This window comes from Panulirus ornatus, chromosome 3 (genome assembly GCF_036320965.1).
Source record: "Panulirus ornatus isolate Po-2019 chromosome 3, ASM3632096v1, whole genome shotgun sequence".
Classification (NCBI taxonomy): domain Eukaryota; kingdom Metazoa; phylum Arthropoda; class Malacostraca; order Decapoda; family Palinuridae; genus Panulirus; species Panulirus ornatus.
In genome coordinates, this window is record NC_092226.1 from 721,430 (window position 1) to 728,571 (window position 7,142).

The window sequence follows — 7,142 nt, forward strand, 5'->3', positions numbered from 1 at the left end:
ACTTCACTTCCTCCAGTTTTTCTCCATTCAAACTCACCTCCCAATTGACTTGACCCTCAACCCTACTGTACCTAATAACCTTGCTCTTATTCACATTTACTCTTAACTTTCTTCTTCCACACACTTTTCCAAACTCAGTCACCAGCTTCTGCAGTTTCTCACATGAATCAGCCACCAGCGCTGTATCATCAGCGAACAACAACTGACTCACTTCCCAAGCTCTCTCATACCCAACAGACTTCATACTTGCCCCTCTTTCCAAAACTCTTGCATTTACCTCCCTAACAACCCCATCCATAAACAAATTAAACAACCATGGAGACATCACACACCCCTGCCGCAAACCTACATTCACTGAGAACCAATCACTTTCCTCTCTTCCTACACGTACACATGCCTTACATCCTCGATAAAAACTTTTCACTGCTTCTAACAACTTTCCTCCCACACCATATATTCTTAATACCTTCCACCGAGAATCTCTATCAACTCTATCATATGCCTTCTCCAGATCCATAAATGCTACATACAAATCCATTTGCTTTTCTAAGTATTTCTCACATACATTCTTCAAAGCAAACACCTGATCCACACATCCTCTACCACTTCTGAAACCACACTGCTCTTCCCCAATCTGATGCTCTGTACATGCCTTCACCCTCTCAATCAATACCCTCCCATATAATTTACCAGGAATACTCAACAAACTTATACCTCTGTAATTTGAGCACTCACTCTTATCCCCTTTGCCTTTGTACAATGGCACTATGCACGCATTCCGCCAATCCTCAGGCACCTCACCATGAGTCATACATACATTAAATAACCTTACCAACCAGTCAACAATACAGTCACCCCCTTTATATTTATATTTTATTTATTTTGCTTTGTCGCTGTGTCCTGCGTTTGCGAGGTAGCGCAAGGAAACAGATGAAAGAAATGGCCCAACCCACCCCCATACACATGTATATACACACACGTCCAAACACGCAAAATATACATACCTATACATCTCAATGTACACATATATATACACACACAGACACATAGATATATACCCATGAACACAATTCACACTGTCTGCCCCCATTCACTCCCATCGCCACCTCACCACACATGGAATACCATCCCCCTCCCCCTCATGTGTGCGGGGTAGCGCTAGGAAAAGACAACAAAGGCCTCATTCGTTCACACTCAGTCTCTAGCTGACATGCAATAATGCCCGAAACCACAGGTCCCTTTCCACTTCCAGGCCCCACACAGCTTTCCATGGTTTACCCCAGACGCTTCACATGCACTGATTCAATCCACTGACAGCACGTCAACCCCGGTATACCACATCGATCTAATTCACTCTATTCCTTGCCCGCCTTTCACTCTCTTGCATGTTCAGGCCCTGATCACTCAAAATCTTTTTCACTCCATCTTTCCACCTCCAATTTGGTCTCCCACTTCTCCTCGTTCCCTCCACCTCTGACACATATATCCTCTTGGTCAATCTTTCCTCACTCATTCTCTCCATGTGCCCAAAACATTTCAAAACACCCTCTTCTGCTCTCTCAACAATGCTCTTTTTATTTCCACATATCTCTCTTACCCTTACATTACTTACTCGATCAAACCACCTCAAACATCTCATTTCCAGCACATCCACCCTCCTGCGCACAACCCTATCCATGGTGAGAAATACTTAGAAAAGCAAATAGATTTGTATGTAGCATTTATGGATCTGGAGAAGGCATATGATAGAGTTGATAGAGATGCTCTGTGGAAGGTATTAAGAATATATGGTGTGGGAGGCAAGTTGTTAGAAGCAGTGAAAAGTTTTTATCGAGGATGTAAGGCATGTGTACGTGTAGGAAGAGAGGAAAGTGATTGGTTCTCAGTGAATGTAGGTTTGCGGCAGGGGTGTGGGATGTCTCCATGGTTGTTTAATTTGTTTATGGATGGGGTTGTTAGGGAGGTGAATGCAAGAGTTTTGGAAAGAGGGGCAAGTATGAAGTCTGTTGTGGATGAGAGAGCTTGGGAAGTGAGTCAGTTGTTGTTCGCTGATGATAGAGCGCTGGTGGCTGATTCGTGTGAGAAACTGCAGAAGCTGGTGACTGAGTTTGGTAAAGTGTGTGAAAGAAGAAAGTTAAGAGTAAATGTGAATAAGAGCAAGGTTATTAGGTACAGTAGGGTTGAGGGTCAAGTCAATTGGGAGGTAAGTTTGAATGGAGAAAAACTGGAGGAAGTAAAGTGTTTTAGATATCTGGGAGTGGATCTGGCAGCGGATGGAACCATGGAAGCGGAAGTGAATCATAGGGTGGGGGAGGGGGCGAAAATCCTGGAAGCCTTGAAGAATGTGTGGAAGTCGAGAACATTATCTCGGAAAGCAAAAATGGGTATGTTTGAAGGAATAGTGGTTCCAACAATGTTGTATGGTTGCCAGGCGTGGGCTATGGATAGAGTTGTGCGCAGGAGGGTGAATGTGCTGGAAATGCGATGTTTGAGGACAATGTGTGGTGTGAGGTGGTTTGATCGAGTAAGTAATGTAAGGGTAAGAGAGATGTGTGGAAATAAAAAGAGCATGGTTGAGAGAGCAGAAGAGGGTGTTTTGAAATGGTTTGGGCACATGGAGAGGATGAGTGAGGATAGATTGACAAAGAGGATATATGTGTCAGAGTTGGAGGGAACGAGGAGAAGTGGGAGACCAAACTGGAGGTGGAAAGATGGAGTGAAAAAGATTTTGTGCGATCGTGGCCTGAACATGCAGGAGGGTGAAAGGAGGGCAAGGAATAGAGTGAATTGGATCGATGTGGTATACCGGGGTTGATGTGCTGTCAATGGATTGAATCAGGGCATGTGAAGCGTCTGGGGTAAACCATGGAAAGTTGTGTGGGGCCTGGATGTGGAAAGGGAGCTGTGGTTTCGGGCATTATTGCATGACAGCTAGAGACTGAGTGTGAACGAATGGGGCCTTTGTTGTCTTTTCCTAGTGCTACCTCGCACACATGAGGGGGGAGGGGGATGGTATTCCATGCGTGGCGAGGTGGCGATGGGAATGAATAAAGGCAGACAGTGTGAATTGTGTGCATGTCTATATATGTATGTGTCTGTGTGTGTATATATGTGTGTACATTGAGACGAATAGGTATGTATATTTGCGTGTGTGGACGTGTATGTATATACATTGTGTTTGGGGGTGGGTTGGGCCATTTCTTTCGTCTGTTTCCTTGCGCTACCTCACAAACGCGGGAGACAGCGACAAAGCAAATTAATAAATGAAATATATTATTATATTTTATTTTATTATACTTTGTCGCTGTCTCCCGCGTTTGCGAGGTAGCGCAAGGAAACAGACGAAGAAATGGCCCAACCCCCCCCCCCATACACATGTATATACATACGTTCACACACGCAAATATACATACCTACACAGCTTTCCATGGTTTACCCCAGACGCTTCACATGCCCTGGTTCAATCCATTGACAGCACGTCGACCCCGGTACACCACATCGTTCTAATTCACTCTATTCCTTGCCCGTCTTTCATCCTCCTGCATGTTCAGGCCCCGATCACTCAAAATCTTTTTCACTCCATCTTTCGACCTCCAATTTGGTCTCCCACTTCTCCTCGTTCCCTCCACCTCTGACTCGTATATCCTCTTGGTCAATCTTTCCTCACTCATTCTTTCCATGTGACCAAACCATTTCAAAACACCCTCTTCTGCTCTCTCAACCACACTCTTTTTATTACCACACATCTCTCTTACCCTTTCATTACTTACTCAATCAAACCACCTCACACCACATATTGTCCTCAAACATCTCATTTCCAGCACATCCACCCTCCTGCGCACTACTCTATGCATAGCCCACGCCTCGCAACCATACAAGGAACATCCAGGTTCCTTTCCTGAAACATACTACCTATCTCTCCTTTTTTCTCATCTTGGTTACATCCACACACATTTAGTCACCCCAATTTGAGCCTTCGAGGAGGATGAGCACTCCCCGCGTGACTCCTTCTTCTGTTTCCCCTTTTAGAAAGTTAAAATACAAGGAGGGGAGGGTTTCTGGCACCCCGCTCCCGTCCCCTTTAGTCGCCTTCTACAACACGTGAGGAATGCGTGGGAAGTATTCTTTCTCCCCCATATATATATATTTTCTTTCTTTCTTTTAAACTATTCGCCATTTCCCGCATTAGCGAGGTAGCGTTAAGAACAGAGGACTGGGCCTTTGTGAGATATCCTCACCTGGCCCCCCTCTGTTCCTCCTTTTGGAAAATGAAAAAAAAACGAGAGGGGAGGATTTCCAGCCCCCCGCTCCCTCCCCTTTTAGTCGCCTTCTACCACACGCAGGGAATACGTGGGAGGTATATATATATATTTTTTTTTTGTCACTGTCTCCCGTGTTTGCGAGGTAGCGCAAGGAAACAGACGAAAGAATGGCGTAACCCGCCCACATACACATGTATATACATACATGTCCACACACGCACAATATACATACCTATACATCTCAATGTACACATATATATACACACACAGATATATACATATATACACATGTATATAATTCATACTGTCTGCCTTTATTTGTTCCCATCGCCACCTCGCCACACATGGAATAACAACCCCCTCCCCCTCATGTGTACGAGGCAGCGCTAGGAAAAAGGAAAAACACCAAAGGCCCCATTCGTTCACACTCAGTCTCTAGCTGTCATGTAATAATGCACCGAAACCACAGCTCCCTTTCCACATTCAGGCCCCCCACACTTTGCATGGTTTACCCCAGACGCTTCACATGCCCTGGTTCAAGCCATTGACAGCACGTCCACCCCGGTATACCACATCGTTCCAGTTCACTCTATTCCTTGCACGCCTTTCACTCTCCTGCATGTTCAGGCCCCGATCACTCAAAATCTTTTTCACTCCATCTTTCCACCTCCAATTTGGTCTCCCACCTCTCCTCGTTCCCTCCACCTCTGACACATATATCCTCTTGGTCAATCTTTCCCCACTCATTCTCTCCATGTGACCAAACCATTTCAAAACACCCTCTTCTGCTCTCTCAACCACACTCTTTTTATTTCCACACATCTCTCTCACCCTTACATTACTTACTCGATCAAACCACCTCACACCACATATTGTCCTCAAACATCTCATTTCCAGCACATCCACCCTCCTGCGCACAACTCTATCCATAGCCCACGCCTCACAACTATACAACATTGTTGGAACCACTATTCCTTCAAACATACCCATTTTTGCTTTCCGAGATAATGTTCTCGACTTCCAAACATTCTTCAAGGCTCCCAGAATTTTCGCCCCCTACCCCACCCTATGATTCACTTCCGCTTCCATGGTTCCATCCGCTGCCACATCCACTCCCAGATATCTAAAACACTTCACTTCCTCCAGCTTTTCTCCATTCAAACTTACCTCCCAATTGACTTGACCCTCAACCCTACTGTACCTAATAACCTTGCTCTTATTCACATTTACTCTTAACTTTCTTCTTTCACACACTTTACCAAACTCAGTCACCAACTTCTGCAGTTTCTTACATGAATCAGCCACCAGTGCCGTATCATCAGCGAACAACAACTGACTCACTCCCCAAGCTCTCTCATCCACAACAGACTTCATACTTGCCCCTCTTTCCAAAACTCTTGCATTCACCTCCCTAACAACCCCATCCATAAACAAATTAAACAACCATGGAGACATCACACACCCCTGCTGCAAACCTACATTCACTGAGAACCAATCACTTTCCTCTCTTCCTACACGTACACATGCCTTACATCCTCGATAAAAACTTTTCACTGCTTCTAACAACTTGCCTCCCACACCATATATTCTTAATACCTTCCACAGAGCATCTCTATCAACTCTATCATATGCCTTCTCCAGATCCATAAATGCTACATACAAATCCATTTGTTTTTCTAAGTATTTCTCGCATACATTCTTCAAAGCAAACACCTAATCCACACATCCTCTACCACTTCTGAAACCACACTGCTCTTCCCCAATCTGATGCTCTGTACATGCCTTCACCCTCTCAACCAATACCCTCCCATATAATTTACCAGGAATACTCAACAAACTTATACCTCTGTAATTTGAGCACTCACTCTTATCCCCTTTGCCTTTGTACAAAGGCACTATGCAAGCATTCCGCCAATCCTCAGGCACCTCACCATGAGTCATACATACATTAAATAACCTTACCAACCAGTCAACAATACAGTCACCCCCTTTTTTAATAAATTCCACTGCAATGCCATCCAAACCTGCTGCTTTGCCGGCTTTCATCTTCCGTAAAGCTTTTACTACCTCTTCACTATTTACCAAATCATTTTCCCTAACCCTCTCACTTTGCACACCACCTCGACCAAGACACCCCACATCTGCCACTCTATCATCAAACACATTCAACAAACCTTCAAAATACTCACTCCATCTCCTTCTCACATCACCTCTACTTGTTATCACCTCCCCATTAGCCCCCTTCACTGAAGTTCCCATTTGCTCCCTTGTCTTACGCACTTTATTTACCTCCTTCCAAAACATCTTTTTATTCTCCCTAAAATTTAATGATACTCTCTCACCCCAACTCTCATTTGCCCTTTTTTTCACCTCTTGCACCTTTCTCTTGACCTCCTGCCTCTTTCTTTTATACCTCTCCCACTCATTTGCATTTTTTCCCTGCAAAAATCGTTCAAATACCTCTCTCTTCTCTTTCACTAATAATCTTACTTCTTCATCCCACCACTCACTACCTTTTCTAATCAACCCACCTCCCACGCTTCTCATGCCACAAGCATCTTTTGCGCAAGCCATCACTGCTTCCCTAAATACATCCCATTCCTCCCCCACTCCCCTTACCTCCTTTGTTCTGACCTTTTTCCATTCTGTACTCAGTCTCTCCTGGTACTTCCTCACACAAGTCTCCTTCCCAAGCTCACTTACTCTCACCACTCTCTTCACCCCAACATTCTCTCTTCTTTTCTGAAAACCCCCACAATTCTTCACCTTTGCTTCCACAAGATAATGATCAGACATACCTCCAGTTGCACCTCTCAGCACATTAACATCCAAAAGTCTCTCTTTCGTGCGCCTATCAATTAACACGTAATCCAATAACGC